This window comes from Molossus molossus, unplaced genomic scaffold, assembly GCF_014108415.1.
Source record: "Molossus molossus isolate mMolMol1 unplaced genomic scaffold, mMolMol1.p scaffold_m16_p_2, whole genome shotgun sequence".
Taxonomy (NCBI): domain Eukaryota; kingdom Metazoa; phylum Chordata; class Mammalia; order Chiroptera; family Molossidae; genus Molossus; species Molossus molossus.
In genome coordinates, this window is record NW_023425355.1 from 710,623 (window position 1) to 731,840 (window position 21,218).

General features: G+C 45.5%; 1 pseudogene; it reads left to right on the forward strand.

Moving 5' to 3' along the window:
- Nucleotides 1–16,948: 16,948 nt before the first annotated feature.
- LOC118636039 lies at nt 16,949–18,685 on the forward strand (annotated as a pseudogene).
- The last annotated feature ends 2,533 nt before the right edge of the window (nt 18,686–21,218 follow it).

A 21,218-nucleotide genomic window follows, 5' to 3' on the forward strand; every position in this document is an offset into this window, starting at 1 on the left:
CACGACCCAACCAGGGCTGGAGACAAACCGCAACCGAGGTACATGCCCTTAGCGGGAACGGAACCTGGATCCCTTCGGACCACAGGCCAACACTCTAACCACTGAGCCAAACCGGCCAGGGCTCCCCCTTTTTCTGCTGTTAGCAGGTCTAGGACCCGGAGGTTCTGTAAGGTTACTTCTGCTAATGAGTTAATCTGGTGCTGGGTGGTGGTCAAGGAGTCTGCTACCCTGTCCATGTCCGCATTAAGTCGGGCAGACAGCTTGTAGTAGGTAGAGGCAGAGAACCCCAGGCCCCCTACTCCTGCCCCTTCCCCAGCTGCAATGCCAATTCCGGCTACAGCCGCTATAGCCACCCCACTTTTGATTCGGATAGGTCCTTTTCGGTTCGGTTGGAGTAGAGCCGACATTTCCCGGGAGGTTCAGATGCTGATGCTAGGGGTAAGACATCTAGGCATCTCCCGGTCCAACTGGCGGGGAGGCACCTATAGGCCTTTCGTCCACATAGGAGGAACAGTCCAGGCTCAGTACAGAGACTGCTGTTATTAGGGATACTGAGGTTACTGGTACAAAGCTCTGGGTTGAGAGACCCTACTGGGTTTCCTTCTGGGGAGACCTTTCTGGACTCTAGGCAGGTGACATTTGATCTTCTGGTGTCCAGGAATACACTGGTTGTTATCGGCCCCTGGGGTAGGGTCTGATTGGGACCAGAAGACACCTTAGTATGATTCCAAGTATGGGGAACAGAGATTCCAAGGAGCCCTTTCTCTTGGATTGGCAGGCAAATCCAACATTCCTGAGTGGAGATGCTAGTATTCTGATATGCTGACCACATGGTTCGTACTAGCTCCTGGACCTATACTATGGGGCTTACTTTCTGTAGTGCCTCCTGGAAAGCGGTAAGGTTAGCACCCTGGTATGTCTCCTCCTGGTTTTTCAGTCGGTTGGTTACATCTTCTACAGCTTCCTTTCTAACTGCCTCAAACTCCTCCTGATTCAGGCTGCTTAACTGGCAGTAAATACTCCAACAAACCAGTCTGCCCGGGGGCCCATATGACTGGCATCTTTGAATCTGGTATCCATAAGTCCCTGCCATTCTCCCCGTCCAGTATAACTGCCCTTTCCAGGCACAGTAGGATGTCTGTGCCTGTACACAGTCCTGGGGCATAGCAGTGCTATATGTGAAGTCGGTCCCGGGCCAATAATAGGACACTACCCCTCCTGCCAGTCTCATCCTTTCTCTAGGCCTGCTGCATTTACATTCAGGAACTTGAATTGGGGCAAGGGCTGCTAAGCAAAGCATATTAAGTATCCAAAAGCACAAACAAGCCCAAGCTATGTTCCTTTGAGAGCCTACAGTCATCAGTCCAATTCCTAGGATTATAGCAAAGCCTCCTACTGCGGTCAGGTACCATCCTGGGCAACAGTCCATTCCTTTAAGCCTCCGCCAATGCCTGGTTTCCTCTTCAGCTTCAGGGTCAGCAACTCTGGTGGCTGGTCCTCTGGGTCCCTGTCAGTCCCAGAGTCCGCTGGGTCTGCTGCTCTCTTGGCTTAGCTGTGATGAATCCAGGGGATGATTCCTGTAACCTTAAGTGCGGTAGGGGTCGTTAGTATGACTAGGTGGGGCCTGGCCCATGTGGGTTGGAGGGGTTCTTTTTTCCAGTCCTGTATCCATACGTACTCCCCTGGTTTATGTGAGTGGGCTGGCCCCCTCGTGGTAAGGGTCCTTGGCCTAATCCGGCCTGATGTATCTGGCTAAGTGTGTCCCCTAGCTTTTGGAGGGACTCAGTCTGCCCTGCTTCCCCTATAATCCAAAGCTCTCCTCTAGGTAGGGGTAGTATGGCTGGCGGCCTACCATACACTAATTCAAAAGGTCTATACCCTGTGGGATTAGGGGCATTTCGCACCCTGAGTAATGGTAAAGGTACCAGGTCTGGCCAGGGTAGGTCAGTCTCCTGATGGAACTTTGCGAGGGTTTCTTTTAGAGTCCGGTTCATGCGTTCTACCTTTCCTGAGCTCTGAGGATGCCAGGCAGTGCGTAACTTCCAAGTAATTTTTAACTGTGCTGCTAGTTCCTGGAGCACTTTTGCAACAAATGGTGGCCCATTGTTGCTGCCAATGGTCATAGGCAACCCGAAGTGGGGAATAATTTCTCTGAGGAGGGTCTTAACTACCTCTCTGCTCATTTCTGTCCTGGTAGGGAATGCTTCTACCCATCCTGAGAAAGTACAGACTAATACGAGTAAGTATCTGTATCCCCAGCTAGGCTTGACCTCAGTAAAATCAATCTGCAGGTCCTCAAAAGGCTGTTGCCCCCTGTGTTGTATTCTGGGGAGCCTTTTCGGGTGACCTGCTGCACTGTTCCTGGCACACGCCGGGTACTGAGCCGCTGCCACTGCACATAGTTCAGACATGTTAGGGAAGTAGTAATACCTCCTGAGTGAGGCCTCTAGAGATGTTTTCCCAAGGTATGTGAGGGCGTGGCATTGCCTGATGAGATTGCTGGTCTGGCCTTGGGCTATGTAGAGCCATTTTTCCATATGCCGGTGGGCGTTCGGAGGCAGTTTTCTTGTATGGCCCCTTTCTGTTCCTCTGGGGTATAGTCTGGCTGATTGAGGTTCAATTCTAACAGGGTACCTTCTATGGCTGGGTTATTTGTCGGGGCCTCCCTTTCTGTAGCTGCTGCTTTTGCTGCCTGATCTGCCCTTCTGTTCCCTTGGGCTACTTCTGTCTTCCTTCTGGTGGCCCCTGCAATGCATTACTGGTACTCCCTGAGGGGCCCAGCCTGCGTCCAGCAGTTGAAGTATTTCCGCCTTGTTTTCATTTTTTACCCCTTGGCTGTTAAGAGTCCTCTCGGTAGATTGCCCCATGGATGTATATGGTGGCGAAGGTATTCCAAGAGTCTGTGTAAATATTGACCCTTTTCCCCTCTGCTATTTTGAGCGCCCTGATTAATGCCCAGAGTTCTGCCCTTTGGGCGGACCAACCGGCCGGCAGGGGCTTTGCTTCAATTATTCTCATTGTCCACAACAGCGTACCCCATCATTCGCTTCCCCTCAGTCATGTAACTGCTCCCATCGCTGTAAAGCATTAAGTCTGGCTTGTCTAGAGGCTAGTCCTGCAGGTCTGGTCAGCTGGCGTGCACCTCTTCAGTTGTTTCGAGGCAATGGTGATCCGGCTCTCCCAGCTCAGCAGGGAGGAACGTAGCCGGGTCTATTTGCCGGACAGTGCTGACTTCTACTTGGGGGTTCTCATGGAGAAGTCCCTGGTACTGTGTCAGCCTCGGGTTGGAGAGCCATTTGTGTCCCTGTCCCGCCAGAAGGCTGGATACCAGTGTGGGGAACAAATATGCTGATCTCTCACCCAAGTGTTAGTTTGCCTCCTGTAAGAGAGCAACGGCTGCAGCTATGGCCCTCAGGCAGGGCGGCCAGCCTGCTGCTACATTGTCCAGTTGCTTAGACAGGTATGCACCTGGCCTTTGCCATGGTCCCGCTGGTTGCGTAAGGACCCCTAATACTATTTTCTCCTTTTCGTGCATGTAGAAGTCGAAAGGCCGACTGGAGTCTGGCAGCCCTAGGGCCGGCGCGTACCCAAGATGATCTTTTATGGCCTGGAAGGCTTTCTCTCTTCCCATAAGAGGGGTGCTGTGTCTGGACCTTTCAGCACTTGGTAAAGTGGTTTGGCTAGCGCCGCATACCCCAGTATCCAGATTGGGCAGAACCCGGCCGTCCCTAGGAACTCTCGAAGTTCCCTCTGTGTGGCTGGGGTCGGTAGGGCCATTATGACCTGCTTCCTTTCCTGGCCCAGGACCCGTTTCCCTTGGGAAATGAGGAATCCCAGATATTTTACCTGGGCTTGGCATAGCTGTGCTTTCTTCCATGAGACCCGGTACCTGCCTTTGTTAGCAGTTCAAGGAGCTGCAGGTGCCCTCCCAGCAGCGGTCCATTGTGGGGGGGCTAGTAGGAGATCATCTACATATTGTAGCAGTACTAGGTCCGTTTCTTTATCAGTAAATGGTTTTAAGTCTCTGGCCAGGGCCTCTCTGAAGAGAGTGGGTGAATTCTTAAATCCTGTGGCAATCTGGTCCAGGTCAGTTGGGTCTTTGCCGTAGTATGGGGGTCTTCCCATTTGAAAGCAAAGAGTGGCTGGCTCGCCTTCACAAGTCGGAGGCAGAAAAAGGCGTCCTTCAAGTCCAAACAGGTGAACCAGGCACCTCTGGCAGGATTCGGTACCACGGGGTGGAGTACGATTGCTGCCTCGTTCATTGCTCGCAGGTCCGGTACTGGCCTGTACCCGCTCCTTCACTGGCAGTAAGGGAGTGTTCCAGGGGAACTGGCCTGGGACAAGTATACCTTCTCTCAGATGCTTCTGGATTACCTTTGCGATGCCCAGCCGGGCCTTTCTGGGGATGGGGTACTGGCGGATCTGCCTTGGGCCGGCTCCCGGCTTCAGTTCTATAACTATGAGCGGGTGGTTCCCTGCCAATCCTGGCACGTTATCCTCCGCCCATACCTTTGGGTATTTCTCTTGTAGGTCCACCCTCTTCCTTCTGTGGGCTCCCGTTGGCCTTCTTTCGCCTCCTTATATAGTCAATATTCCTCCTCCTGGGGAACTAGGATTGCTATGAGGTGTGGGGCACCAACTTGTAGGTGAGCCTCTCCTGACGGGCGAAAGGAGATCTGGGCTCCTAGCTTAGAAAGCAGGTCGCGTCCCAGGAATGGAATCGGGCACTCGGGCATGTACAGGAACTCATGCTTTACCTGGTGGCCCCCGAGTTCTACAGTTCGGGCTTGGCAAAACTGTTTGGGGCCACTGTTGGGGCTGGTGGCGCCAACAATGGAAATTTCGCGCCCTGAGGGAGGTGCGACTGCAGTTGTCACCACTGAATATTCTGCCCCAGTATCAACCGGAAAGGGGAGGGTTCGGCCCCCTACTATAATGTGGACCATGGGCTCGTGGGGGCCTAGGTATAGTGAGCTTGGTCTCCCCTAGTCCGAGTCTAGGCCTGCCAGACTGAGGAAGGTAGGTGCCTGGGTCTTGGGTCCCGGTTGCCCACTGGCCTGCCTTTTCTTCTTTCGGTTGGGACATTCCCTTTTCCAGTGTCCCCTTTCCTTGCAGTAGGCACAGTGGTCTAACTCTACACTCCGGCGTGTAGACTTGTTTTCTTCTGGCCGCTGGCCTTTCCCGGTTGGCAGGGGCTTTCCCAGTGCAGCCGCTAGGAGGGCTATCTTTTTCTCCATTCTTCTTCGAGCCTCCCGCTCAGCTGCCTCCTCTCTGGTATTGTACACCTTGTTGGCAATCTCCATTAGTTGGCTTATGTTCATTCCAGCAAAGCCCTCGAGTTTCTGAAGCTTCTTCCTGATGTCCAAGGCTGACTGGGAAACAAACACTGTGTTGACCATTCTCTGGTTGTCTGGCCCCTCGGGATCAAATGGGATGTATATCCGATAGGCCTCACACAGACGTTCATAAAAATCCCCAGGGCATTCATCAGGCCGCTGAGTTATATTAGCCACCTTTGACATGTTAGTAGGTCGCCGGGCCCCTGCTCGGATTCCACGGAGGAGGGCATCCCTGTACCTCTGGAGTGTGGCCCTACCTTCTCTGAGTTGTGGACCCATTCAGGTTGGACCTCAGGTGCTGTTGCTCTTGCCCATTGGACTGGATCTAATGTGCCCACTGGAGCCGTGGTTTCTAGATATCGGTGGGCCTCCTGGAGGATGTGCCTTCTTTCCTCCGTGTTAAATAACGTGAGGAACAGCTATCAGCAGTCATACCAGGTGGGATGGGGTATCTGCATGATGGATTCCATGAGGTTGATCAGGGCCTGGGGTTTCTCCAAGTAGGACGAAGTATGGTGCTTCCAGTTTAAGAGGTCAGTGGTGGTGAAGGGCTGGTAGTAAACAATGGTCCGTCCTGGCTGCTCAGTACCATCTGGCCCAATTTGCGGCAGGGCCTGGGTCTCCCTGAGGGGCATCTGGAGTGGCTGCTGCTGTCGGAGTCTTGCTGAGACTGGGGAGGCCGGGGGCACTACCAGAGCGGGTGTTGGCGAGATAGATGGTGGTGGAGTTTCAATTTCGGGAGCTTGGGGGACCGTCTGGGGTACATATGGGGGGTAAACTGACGGGTGGTTCTGTTTCTGGGTCGCCTTTGAAAATGGCAGGTCGGCGTGCTTCCCTAGATTGAGCTACGAAGACGCGGGCTGGGACTATCTGCGTTGGGCAATAGCAGCATGAGCATGAGGTCTTTCTTTTTGTTCCAGCTACCTCTGCCAATCTCGACTTCTACCCTGCACAATGTTGGAGCCAACTCGGCATGTCCTGAGCTAGTTCCTGCCACCTGTCTATGTAAACATACTGGTCTGGGTGCCCTGGCCTCCCTGTCACTATCAGATGTACTACCCATAGGACCCCTAAATTGAGAGTTCCCTCAGGGGGTCAGCCCACCCCAAAAGCAGGCCATTCAGCTGAACAGAGAGTTTCCAATTGGCTTGGGGTCATGCTCTGCTCCTGGCCCTGGAACCGGTCAAAATTCTGCAACATGCAGTCAAGTACTGTTGACGGGCCTCCTCCCATGGTTTCTCTCCCATAATGGCGCAGACAGACAAAGGGTGGGAATTTTCGGTTCACTCGCCTGGCCGCTCCCCTCGAGGGGTCTTAAGTGCCTCTTAGTTTGGCAGGTCAGTATAAATCCCTGAGTCAGATCAGGTTCGCGGGAGGGACTGTGCCCCCAGAACCTGACACTGCCCTGAGCTATATGAGGTCACCACGGAACTGCAGGTTGGGGCCCACTCAGACTCCGTAGGTTGGCACCAGTGGAGTTGCATAGACATTCACACTCATTCTCACACTGAGAGTCAAAAGAGTTTAAACAGTCCCTCCTGTTAGGGCTTGCCCTACCTGGCAGCTGGAGGGCCTGAGAGGTGATCAGTCTCTCCTTCCACCTCAAGGGTAGGCCTATACTAGGGCTCGTGGTCCCAGGGGCACTCACCAGTCCTAAAGTTGCATAGTCCCCGAAACTGGACCCATTTGTTTCCCCTGGCAGCCCAGGTGGGGCATGAACCTTGCCAGCAGCTGGCCACGGAGCCCGGGACAGGTAAGGACCCGAAATAACCGGGGTGCGCGCTTCCCTCCATCACAGGGCTCCAGAAGCGCCCGCGGGGCCACCTCACTGGTGGCAATCGCCTGCTCGTGCAAGTCGTTTCCCAGTCAGGGAACCAAAATGTAACAAAAAAGACTCCACCGAACACCAGAGGAAGTGAGTGGTTCCTTTATTCATGCATGCAGACCCAGAGGAGTCAGTCTCCAAATTTTGGGCGCCAAGTTGCAGGGCGCACCTAGCTTTATAGTGGGCTGGGCGGGGAATCATTCTTTGGCATGAAAGCAGTAAGAAGCTTACAGAAGCAGGAAGCAAAAAGGTTATGTTATCTCCTGAGTGCTTGTTTTTCTAAAATGGCGGCTTACTTCCTCTATCAACAACAAGGGGTGTACAGTCCACACAAGGGGTGCACCTTGAGGGCCCAGCTGGGGTGACTAGGGAGGCTGTGCCACTGGACCATACAGTACACCTACTACAATAGGCCATCCTAGGAAGCCTAGAAGACATAGCAACTCTACCTAATACATAGAAACAAACACAGGGAGGCAGCCAAAATGAGGAGAAAGAGAAACATGTCCCAAATGAAAGAAAAGGACAAAACTCCAGGAAAAGAACTAAATGAAATGGAGATAAACAATCTAACAGATGCAGAGTTCAAAACACTGCTTATAAGGATGCTCAATGAACTTAGTGAGAACTTCAATGAACTTATAAGGGCCTCAAGAGCTTGAAGAAGAACCAGTCAGAAATGAAGAGTGCACAGTCAGAAATGAAGGATGCACTAACTGAAATAAATAATAATTTACAGGGAATCAAGAGTAGAGTAGGTGAAACCAAGAAGCAAACCATCGATTTGGAATATAAGGAAGCAAAAAACAACCAATCAGAACAGCAAAAAGAAAAAAGAATCCAAAAAAATGAGAATGGTGTAAGGAGCCTCTGGGACAACTTCAAGTGTACCAACATTCGCACCATGGGGGTGCCAGAAGGAGAAGTGACAGAGCAAGAAATTGAAAGCCTATTTCAAAAAATGAAATAAAACTTCCCTAACAAGGTGAAGGAAACAGACATACAAATACAGGAAGCACAGAGAATCCTAAACAAAATGAACCCACAGAGAGGCCCACACCAAGACACATCATAATCAAAATGCAAAAGGTTAAAGACAAAGAGAGAATCTTAAAAGCAGCAAGAGAAAAGCAGTTCATTACCTACAAAGGAGCTCCCATAAGCTGATTTCTCAAAAGAAATTTTGCAGGCCAGAAAGGAGTGGCAAGAAATACTCAAAGTGATGAAAAGCAAGGACCTACAACCAAGATTACTCCATCCTGAAAACCTATCATTTAGAATCAATGGACATATAAAGAGTTTCCCAGGCAAAAAAAAGTTAAAGGAGTTCATCACCACCAAACCAGTATTATATGAAATGTTGAAGGGTCTTCTTGAAGAAGTTAAAAAATGTAAACAATAAGCCCTGGCCAGTTTGGCTCAGTGGTTGGAGCGTCGGCCTGTGGTCCAGAGAGGCCCGGGTTCGGTTCCCACTAAGGGCACGTGCCTTGGTTGCAGTTTGTCCCCGGCCCTGGTTGGTCGTGCGGGTGGTAGCCACTCGATGTGTCCCTTTCACGTGGATGTTTCTCTCTCTCTCTTCCTCTCTCTCCCTCCCACTCTATCTGAACAAAATATGGAAAAATGTCCTCGGGTGAGGATAATAAAAAAAATGTAAACAATAAAATGGCAATAAATACATATCTATCAACAATTGAATCTACAAACAAAATGAACAGGCAGGAAAGAAACAGACTCATAGATACAGAGAACTTTCTGATGCCTGCCAGATAGGAGGGGGGTTGGGGGAATGGGTGAAAAAGGTGAAGGGATTAAGAAGTACAAATTGGGCCCTGGCCAGTTTGGCTCAGCGGTTAGACCGTCGGCCTGCGGTCCGGAGAAACCCGGGTTCGGTTCCCACTAGGGGCACGTACCTTGGTTGCAGTTTGTCCCCAGCCCTGGTTGGGTCGTGTGGGTGGCAGCCACTCGATGTGTCGCTTTCAATGTTTCTCTCTCTCTCTCCCTCTCACTCTATCTGAACAAAATATCGAAAAATGTCCTCGAGTGAGGATAAAAAAAAAAAAAGAAGTACAAATTGGTTATTAGATTGACAAACCTTAAAGGGAAAGGGGGAGTGGGGATGGGAAGAAATAAACCAAAGAACTTCTATGCATATATGCATAACCAAGGACACAGACAATAGTATGGGGAAGGCAAGGGGGAGGGGCAGGATCAGGGAGGAGAGAGTCAATAGGGGGAAAAGGAGGGAATCTATAATAAATTCAACAATAAAGATAAGTTGGAAAAAAAAAAAAAGGCATGATTGTTTCAATCAATGGCCTTTGGTGACTGATTTCATCTCCAGTCCTTTTCCCTTCCCCAGAAGTTGGTGGTGGGACTGAATGTTCCAATCCTTTCATCCCATGGTTGGGTCTCCCAACAACCAGCCCCCATCCTTAGGTGCTTCCTAAAAGTTGCCTCATTAACAACAAAAAAAGGCACCTTTTACACTCTGGACACTTACAAAATTCCAAGAGTTCCAGGAGCTGCAAGCCAGAAAATGTGGACAAAGAACGAATATATGAGAAAAATATTATCTGGGCCATCTAAACAACCAATTATATACTTCATATAAATCACACTATCACAAATACTGAGTCTTCTGATTCATGGATATAATATTTATCCCTAATCATCTAGATCTTCTTTGATGTATTTTGTTGTTTTTAACAGAGAAAAATTATAAGAACAGCAAGACAAAATCAACACATCACATATAATACTCAACACCAAAAACACAAACAATCCAATTAAAAAATAGGCAAAAGATCTGACTAGGTACTTCTCAAACTAGGACATATGAAAAGATGCTCAACATCACTAATCAAAGAAATGCAAATTAAAAACACAATAAGGTACCACCTCACACCTGCCAGAATGGCTGCCATCAATAAATCAAAAAACACCAAGTGCTAGTGAGGATGTGGAGACAAAGGAACCCTACTGCACTGCTGATGGTAATGCACACTGGTGCAATTACTATGGAAAACAATAGGGAGTGTCATCAAAAATGACCTACTAACCCCACTTCTAGGAATATATCCTAAGAAGCCTGAAACACCAACCAGAAAGAATATATACACCCCTATGTTCAAAGCAGCACTATTTACAATAGCTAAGATCTGGAAACAACCCAAGGGCCCATCAGTACATGAATGGATAAAAAAGTGGTGGTATATTTACACAATGGAATACTATGCAGCTGTAAAAAAAAAAAAAAAAAAAAAAAGATCTCTTACCCTTTGAGACAGCATGGATGGACCTGGAGATTATTTTGCTAAATGAAATAAGCCAGTCAGAGAAACACAAATAGCACATGATCTCACTTATTTCTGGAATATAATGAACAAAATTAACTGACCAGAAAAATAAGTCCAGGGGTATGGAGGCATGGAACAGACTGAAATAGCTCAGAGGCGGTTGGGGGGAGGCAGAAAGAGATAAACCAAAGAACCTATATACTTATATGCATAGTCTATGAACACAGACAATAGTATAGTGAAGGCCTGGAGGGGAGGAGGTAGGGGCTAGGCAGAGAGAAGCAAAGTGGGGGAGGGGGGAATGGGGACATCTGTGATACTGTCAACAACAAAAAAATTAAAAATAAACAAAAATAAAATTTTTAATAAAATAAAAATTAAACCCAGCTGGTATAGCTCAATGGATTGAGCATCATCTCATGGACTGAGAGTTCCCAGTTTGATTCCCAGTCAGGGCACATGCCCAGATTGTGGGCTCAATCCCCAGTAGAGTGCATGCAGGAGGCAGCTGATCAATGTTTCTCGCTCACGTCGATGTTTCTATCTCTCTCTAAAATAAATAAATATATATATATAGGGTTTTTTTGGTGTGTGTGTGTGTGTGTGTGTGTGTGTATATATATATATATATATATATATATATATATATAGGTTTTTTGGTACATGTCCCTAGCAGGAACCAAACCTGGGACTCTCTGGTCCACAGGCTGATGCTCCAACTGCTGAGCCAAACCGGCCAGGGCAATAAAAATTTATTTTTAAAAAATGTATAAGCTATAAAAAAAATAACAAACCTAATTCAGCATTAAAATTGTTATACACAATCAAGTGGGATTTATTCCTCGGATGCATGGATGGTTCAATATCCACAAATCAATTAACATTATACACTACATAAACAAAATGAATCATAAAATCATATCAAATCAACAGACATAGAAAAAGCATTTGACAAAACCCAGCACTGATTTATGATAAAATCTCTCAGCAAAGTAGGAATAGAGGAAACATACCTAAATATAATAAATGCCATATATGACCAAATCCACAGCTAATATATTCAATGAACAAAATTAAAACCATTTCCCTTAAGGTCAGAAATAAGACAGGGATGTCCACTTTTACCACTTTTACCACTTTTATTCAACATAGTAATGGAAGTCCTAGCCACAGCAATCAGACAAAAGAAAGAAATAAATGGTATCCAAATAAGAAAGAGGTAAAACTCTCATTATTTGCAGATGACATGATATTATACAAAGAGAACTCTAAACATTCTACCAAAAACCTACTAGAACTTATCAATGAATTCAGTAAGGTAGCAGAATACAAAATAAATATTCAGAAATATGTTGCATTTTTATACACCAATAATAAGCTATCAGAAAGAAATACTATTATGAGACTCCCATTTACAACTGCATCCAAAAATAAATAAATAAAATACTAAGAAATAAATTTAACCCAAGAGGCAAAAGACAGTACTCAGAAGATTATGAGACAGTTAAGAGAGAAACTGGCCTTTGCTGGTGTGGCTCAGTAGGCTGGAACATCATTCCATGAACCAGAAAGTCAAGGATTTGATTCCCACTGGGGTTGCGTGTGGGAGGCCACCAATGGATGTATCTCTATCACATCGATGTTTTTCTCCCTCTCTCTCCCTCCTTCCTCTTACTCCCCTTTCCTCCACCTCTAATAATCAATAAAAATAATAATAATAAATAATAAAAATTTAAAAAATAATAAAAAGAGCCCTGGCCGGCCCTGGCCAGTTTGGCTCAGCGGTTAGAGTGTCGGCCTGCGGTCTGGAGAGACCCAGGTTCGGTTCCCGCTAAGGGCACGTACTTCGGTTGCAGTTTGTCCCCGGCCCTGGTTGGTCGTGCGGGTGGCAGCCACTCGATGTGTCCCTTCACATCGATGTTTCTCTCTCTCTCTCCCTTCCTCTCTCTCCCTCCCACTCTATCTGTACAAAAAATGGAAAAATGTCCCCGGGTGAGGATAAAAAAAAAAAAAAAGCCCTGGCCGGTGTGGCTCAGTTGGTTGGACATCATCCTGTGCACCAAAAGGTTGCTGGTTTGATTCCCGGTCAGGGCACATGCCCAGGTTATAGGCTGGGTTCCTGGTGGGGGGTGTGCAGGAGACAGCCACAAATTCATGTTGCATTCTCACACAGATGTTCCTCTCTCTCTCCCTCTCCCCTCCTTCCTCTCTAAAAATCAAAATCAATAAACTATTCTCTAAAATATATATAAATAAATAAATAAAAAGAAATTTAAAAAGATACTAATAAATGGAAGTATATACCATGCTCATGGACAGGACGAAATAACATTGTTAAAATATACATAATACCCAAAGCAATATATAAATTGATTGCAATACCTATCAAAATTGATGGCATTTTACACAGACTAGAGCAAATAATCCAGCCATTTATATGGAACCACAAAGAACCCAAACAGCCACAGCAATCTTGAGAGAGAAGTACCAAGCTGAAGGTATCATACTACCTGCTATCAAACTATACTACAAGGCTGTAGTAATCAAAATAGCATGGTACTTGCATAAAAACAAACATATAGGTCTATGGAACAGAGTGGAGAGGCCAGGCTAATCCTAACCCAAGCCTATATAATCAACTAATATTTGACACAGGAAGCAAGAACATACAATGGAGTAAGGACAGTCAAATAAATGGTGCTGAAAAAATTGGACAGATACATGCAAAAAAATGAAACTAGACCAACTTCTTACACCATGTACTCAAAATGGATTAAAGACTTCACTGTAAGACTCAAAACCATAAAACTCCTAGACAAAACTGTAAGCAGTAAACTGAGTAGTTTTTGCTCAGTGAAGAGCCTTTTCTGGGAGGTAGGCAGGCAGTGTGAATATAACTGAGGAGCTCAGAATGCAAATATAAGTCCAAAATTCTGAAATTCTCTGAGAATTTCAGGATTACAAGGGACCTGCAAGAGGCTCTTAGTCCCTCTGTCTTAGGACTGTTCAAGTTAGAATCCTCATTTAGGTTTTGTAGGATCTAAATTTCTCTATAACAAAATTAAAATTTTACATTTTTAAAAGAAAAAAACATAGGCAGTAAATTCTCTTACAACTCTCCTGGCAATATTTTTTCTGATAGATCTTCTCGATCAAGGGAAGCAAAAGAAAAAATAAACAAATGGGACTACATAAAACTCCAAAGTTTTTGCATTGCAAAAAAAAAAAACCATCAACAAAACAACAACCTACTGAATGGGAAAAGATATTCACCAATGGTACACCTGATAAGGGGTAAATATCCAAAATTTATAAAGAACTCATACAATTCAACATCAAAAACACCAGCAATCCAATTAAAAAGTGGGCCGTGTACCTGAAGAGGACATATACATGGGCAATAGACACGTGAAAAGATGCTCAACATCACTAATCATCAGAGAAATGCAAATGAAACCACAATGAGCTATCACCTCACACCTGTCAAAATGGCTATCATCAACAATCAACAAATAACAAATGTTGGCCAGGATGTGGTTAAAAGGGAATCCTCATGCACTGTTGGTGGGAATACAGATCCGTGCATCCAGTATGGAAAACAGCATGGAGGTTCCTCAAAAAATTAAAAATGGAACTTCCCTATAACCCAGCAATTCCACTTCTGGGTATATACCTGAAGAAGCACAAAACACTAATTCAAATAGATATATGTACCTCTATGTTCGCTCTAGTGTTTTTTTACAATAGGCAAGATATGGAACCAACTCAAGTGCCCATCAATAGACAGGTGGAAAAAAAGCTGTGGTACATACATACCATTCAGCCATAAAATGGAATGGAATACTAATCAGCCAAAAAAAGAATGAAATCTTATTATTTGTGAAAGTATGGATGGACGTAGAGAGCAATATGCTAAATGAAGTAAGTCAATCTGAGAAAGACAAATATATGATTTCACTTATATATGAACTCTAAAGAACAGAAAAAACAAGTAAACAAAACTGAAACCAACTCACATATACAAAGAACAGACTAATGATAGCCAGAAGGGAGGGTTTTGAGGGACTGCACAAAAAAATTGAAGGAATTAAAAGTACAAATGGGTGCCCTGGCTGGTGTGGCTCAGTTATTTGGAGCATCGTCCCGTACACCAAAAGGTGGCAGGTTCATTTCCCAGTTAGGGCACAAATCCAGTTTATGGGTTCAATCCCCAGTCAGGGCACATGCGGGAGACAGCCCATCGTTTCTCTCACATCAATGTGTGTGTGCTCTCGCTCTCTCTCCCTGTGTGTGTGTACATATATACGTATATATATGTATATACATACACACATATGTATGTATTATATATATACATATATATCAATAAAAACATTTTTTAAAAGTGTAAAAAATCCTACAGAATGGGAAGAAAACTGCAAAATCATATATATATGATAAGTCTACTATCCAAAATATATAAAGAATTCTTACAACACAAAAACAAAAAGACAAGCACCAAATTTTAAAAATAGGCAAAGGGCCTGGCTGGTGTGGCTCAGTGGTTGAGCATCGACCCATGCACCAAGAGGTCACTGGTTCAATTCCCAGTCAGGGCACATGCCAGGTTGTGGGCCAAATCCCCTTTGGGAGATGTGCAGGAGGCGGCCAATTGATGTTTTCTCATTGATGTTTCTCTCTCTCTCCCTTCCTCTCACTCTAAAATTAATGAAGAAAAAAAAAATTTTTTTTTATCCTCACCCGAGGACATTTCTCCATTTTTTGTTCAGATAGAGTGGGAGGGAGAGAGGAAGAGAGAGAGAGAGAAACATCGACGTGAAAGGGACACATCGAGTGGGACAAACTGCAACCGAGGTACGTGCCCTTAGCAGGAACCAAGCCCGGGTCTCTTTGGACCGCAGGTCGACACTCTAACCGCTGAGCCAAACCGGCTAGGGCAGAAAAAAATTTTTTTAAAAAATGGGCAAAGGATCTGAACAGACATTTCTGGAAAGAAAATATGCAAATGATCAATAAGTACCTGAAAAGATGCCCAAAACCATCAGTCATTCAGAAAATGCAAATTTAAACTACAGTGATATACCATTTGAAACAAATGAAGATGGCTGTAATTGTTTTAAAAACCAAAAACACGCCTGGCCTGTGTAGCTGAGTGGCTGAGCATCGACCCATGCACTAAGAGGTCTCCGGTTCAATTCCTGTTTAGGGCACATGCCCAGGATGTGGGCCTGATCCCCAGCGGGGGGCATGCAGGAGGCAGCCAATGGTTGTTCTCTGTCATCGATGTTTCCATCTCTCTCTACCTCTCCCTCCTCCGTCTAATATATCAATAAAGATAAATAAATAAATAAATAAATAAATAATAATAGCCCTGGCCAGTTTTGCTCAGCGGTTAGAGCATCGGCCTGCGGACCAGAGAGTCCCAGGTTCAGTTCCCGCTAAGGGCATGTACCTTGGTTGGGGTTTGTCCCGAGCCCTGGTTGGGGTCGTGCAGGTGGCAACCAGTCGATGTGTCTCTCTCACATCCATATTTCTCTCTCTCTCTCTCTCTCCCTCCCACTCTGCCTGAAGATAAATGTAAAAATATCTTTGGGTGAGGATTAAAAATAAATAAATAAATAATCATACTAAATAAAACCAAAAACAGGAAATAACAAGTGTTGGCAAGAAAGTATGATAATTATAAGTTTAACTTGTAGAGAAATCAAACTATTTTCCTCAGTTGCTATGCCATTATGTATCCCAGCAGCAATATACGAAGGTTCCAATTTCTCTACTTCCTTCCAAAACTTATTTCCTGTTTTTTTTTAATTAAATTAGATTCTACCCTCAATTTAGAAGAAACTTCCATTGACCTATTACTGTAATTTAGATAACAGGCACTTAAAAATAATCTATTAGCCCTGGCCGGTCTGGCTCAGCGGTTACAGCATCAGCTTGCAGACCAGAAAGACCTGGATTTGGATCCCACTAAGGGCACGTACCTCGGTTGCAGTTTGTCCCTGGCCCCGGCTGGGGTCGTGTGGGTGGCAACCAGTCAATGTGTCTGTCACATCGATGTTTTTCTCTCTCTCTCTTCCTCCCTCTCTCCCTCCTCCTCTCTCTGGAGATGGATGCATAAATGTCCTTGTGTGAGGATAAAAAAATAATTTTTTATGCCCTGGCCAGTTTGTCTCAGTTGGTTAGAGTGTCATCCTGATAAGCCAAGGTTGCAGACTGGATCACCAGTCAGGATACATACAAGAAATAACCAATGAGTGCATCAATAAGTGGGACAATAAATCGGTATCTCTCTCTCTCTCTCTCTCTCTCTCTCTCTCTCTCTCAAAATATCAAGAAATAATATTCTTAAAAAAAAAAACACATAAGAAAAAGTCCGTATGTCACAAAAGTTTAAGAAATGCATAGGAGCCTTTCCGCGCTACCCAGAGAAGGGCTCATATGGTGCTGCTCTCGGTACCCAAATAGCTTAAAGGGAAACTCGCACAATGTCTGGAGCTCTTAATATCCTGCAAATGAAGGAGGAGGATGTCCTCAAATACCTTGCAGCAGGAACCCACTTACGTGGCACCAATCCTGACTTCCAAATGGAACAGTACATCTACAAAAGGAAGAATGATGGCATCTACATCATAAATCTGAAGGGAATCTGGGAGAAGAATCTTCTGCTGGCAGTTCGTGCCATTGTTGCCATTGAAGACCCTCCTGAGCCCTGGCCGAGTAGCTCATATCGTCCTCATATGCCAAGGTTGCAGGTCCAACCCCTGGTCAAGGCACATACCTAGGTTGCAGGTTTGATCCCTGGTTGGGATACGTGCGGGAGGTAACCTATCCATGTTTGTCTCTCCCGTAGATGTTTCTCTCTCTCTCTCTCTCTCTAAATATCAATAAAAACATATCCTCTTACAATAGCTAAGATCTGGAAACAGCCCAAGTGTCCATCAGTTGACGAATGGATAAAAAAGCTGTGGTACATATACACAATGGAGTACTATGCAGCTGTAAGAAAGAAAGATCTCTTATCCTTTGAGACTACATGGAGGGACCTGGAAACTATTATCCTAAGTGAAACAAGCCAAGCAGAAAAAGACAAATACCACATGATCTCACTTATATATGAAATATAATGAACATAACAGTCTGAGGAATACGGTAGACCGAAAAACATGGAAGTAGGGTACAGACTGACAACCCTCAGAAGAGGAGGTGGTGGGGGGTGGGAAGAGATAAACCACAGAACTTACATGCATGTACGCATAACCAATGGACATGGACATCAAAGCCGGGGATGGGGCAGAGGGGATGGGGAGGAGGGTGCCAAGGGGGTAAAAAAGGAGAAATATCTGTAACAAAAATAAAATTAAAAAATAAAAATAAATAAATATATATAATTAAAAAATAAAAATATATTTTAAAAATTTTTTTAAATCAACCAATGAATGCACAAGTGGAACAATAAATCAATGTTTCCCTTTCTCTAGAAATCAATAAATAAAAATTGAAAAATTATAAAGTAAAACCCTGCTGACGTCAGTGTCGTATCGTCCAGGAACACTGGCCAGCAAACTGTGCTGAAGTTTGCTGCTGCCCCTGGAGCCACTCCTATCACTGACCCCTTCCCTCCTGGAAGTTTCACTAACCACATCCAGGCAGCCTTCCGGGAGCCAGGACTTCTGGCGGTTACTGATCCCAGCGCTGAGCAACAGCCTCTCACAGGGGCAACCTCTGTTAAACTGCCTGCCACAGCTCTGTGTAACGTACTCTCCTCTGTGCTATGTGGACATTGTCATCCCTGTCAACAAGGGGGCTCACTCAGTGGGTCTGATGTGGTGGAAGCTGGCCCGGGAAGTCCTCCACATGCTTGGCACCATCTCCCGTGAATGCCCATGGAGGTCATGACTGATCTTTACTTCTACAGACCCTGAAGAGGTTGAAAAGGAAGAGCAGGCCACTGCTGAAAAGGCTGTGATCAAGGAGCAATTTCAGGGTCAATGGACTGCTCCAGCTCCCAAGTTTACTGCTGCTCAGCCTGAGGTTACAGACTGGGCTGAAGGCATAGATGCCCTCTGCCCATTCAGCAGTGTCCTACTGAAGCCTGGTCTGCAGCCCCCACTGCTCAGGCCACCAAATGGGTAGGAACCGCTGAGTGGTCGTCAGCTGTTCTTCCACAAACTCTTAACAAAATGGAAATAAGGCTGACAGAAAATAAAGTCTCTAAAAGCTGACAAAAGAAAGGCATAGAAAAAAATAAACACTGGCCTGGCCAGTGTTGCTCAGTGGTTGAGTGTTGACCCATCACCGAGAGGTCACCAGTTCGATTCCCGGTCAGGGCACATGCCCAGGTTGTGGGCCCCATCCCCAGTGGGGGGCATGCAGGAGGCGGCCAATCGATGTTCTCTCTCATTGATGTTTCTCTCTCTCTCCCTCTCCCATCCTCTCTCTCTAAAAAATCAATCAAGAAAAAATATTTTAAAATAATAATAATAATAATCACTATTTAAAATAATGGTTACCGCCCTGGCCAGTTTGGCTCAGCGGTTAGAGCGTCGGCCTGCGGTCCAGAGAGACCCGGGTTCGGTTCCCGCTAAGAGTGTGTACCTCGGTTGCAGTTTGTCCCCGGCCCTGGTTGGGTCGTGTGGTGGCAACCACTCAATGTGTCCCTTTCACATCGATATTTCTCTCTCTCTCTCTCCCTCCCACTCTATCTGAACAAAATATCAAAAAATGTCCTCGGGTGAGGACAAAAAAATAAATAAAAAATAAAAAATAATAAAATAATGGTTACCTCTGGGAATGAGAACAGAGACATGCAATCAGGGATGGATACACAGAGGCCTTCACCTATAACAGTAATGTGTTATTTTAACTTTTTTGTTAATCCTCACCTGAGGGTATTTTTCCAGAGATTTTTTTTTTTTTTTCTTTTCTTTTAGAGTAAAAGGGAAGGAGAAGGGGGAGAGAGAGAAAGAAACATTGATGTAAGAGAGACACATCAATTGACTGCCTCCAGCGGGACCCCAACCAGGGCCAGGGATGGAACCTACAACCCAAGTACGTGCCCTTGAGAGGAATCAAACCCAAAACCCTTCAGGCCACAGGTCTAATTGCTGAACCAAACTGGCCAGAGCAATGTCTTATTTTTAATGTTTGGTTGGTGAGAAAAGAGTTTCACTGTATTATTCTTTGTATGTTTCTATATGTGTTAAATATTTCATAACACATACAGAAAGCACCCCCCCAAAAAAGGCAAAGACAAGAAAGTTAATCTTACATTCATTCATCACCCCCTCCACCACAACCAAAAACATACAATCACAGTAGACAGGTTATTCTTCAATTTACTTTTCTCACATAATAATCCATTATAGCATTGCCTAGCTCAAAAGAGTGTAAAGAGGTAAATCTGTTTCTACAGTTGCAAAAGATGTCATAATACAAATGTCCTAAAATGTATCCAAACATTCTCCTATTGATGAATATATAGCTTGCTTCCAGTTACTTTTCCCAGAAACAAAGCTGCAAAAGCATCCCGTTCATGTGTTGTAATATACTGGTACCTTTATGTTCAAAGGGTAGATTTTTTTTTTTTTTAATTCTTTTATTTATTAATTTTAGAGAGAGAGGGGAAGGAGAAAAGAAACACTAATTTGTTCCACATATTCATGCATTCATTGGTTGCTTCTTGTGTGTGCCCTGACTGGAGATGAAACCCCAAACAATGGCTTATCTTGGTGTATCAGGATGAGCTCTAAGCAACTAAGCTACCCAGCCAGGGCCTAGCAGGATTGATTCTTAAAAAGTCAGATTATTAGAGATTACAGTTTTTTATTTCCCTAAATATTGCCAGATTACTTTTTTAAAAGGCTGAAGTAAGTTATATTCTCTCCAGCAACATATGAGTGAGACATGGGCACTTCTTAACCACAATTTATTTTAATCACATGAGCATTTAACAACAGATTCGATGTATTTACCATCTTCTCCATACAGTAGACATGTTATGCGTAACAAATTCATTTTCACCAAGAGATCTGAAAACACAGGAAGCCTAGCTCTTCTCTTACTCTGTGAGTAATCACCAATTGACAAAATAATATAGCAATTTCCCTCAAAGATTACCTTTACACAGACACACACGCACACACACACCCCTGAGATGCGTCCAGAATAAATGTTAAGTATTGTAAGTCCAAAAGTCCTCATTTGGAGTATCCACAGAAGGCATAAAGAGAAAAGGATTTAATCTAGCACATAAGGAACGTTACAAACGGATTCGTTTATCCGAAGTATGACGTTTGCGCGCGAACCAGGGGGAAGGAAGGAGGGGAGGCCCCGCGGGTTGGGCTGTTCCTGGTTCCCGAAAGCGCTCTGGGAGGGGGACTCTTTCACTTGGGGGCGGTGTGGTGTCAATAACAACCCACTGAAACGAGGAAAGCCCAACGCAAACACCCCGTAGCCCCTCGGAGGAGCGAGCGCCCGCAAGCGCCGGGCCCCAGCGGCGGTGGCAAGGTGATCAAGGACACTCGTTCCTCTGACACCCGGAGGAGGCTGGCGAGGAAAACGAGATCCAGGCCGGCTCCTCCCCCAACTCGGGCAGGCCACGCGGTCCCGACGTGACGGCCTTGCTAACGCCACTGTCCCTTTCTCCCCACTGGAGTTCAGCACTCACCACAAAACACAAAACCGGCCGGTCTCTGGACTTTCCTTAGTGAACGCGCCCTTCGGCCGCCCTTCCACACCTGGTGTGGGGGCCGTTCT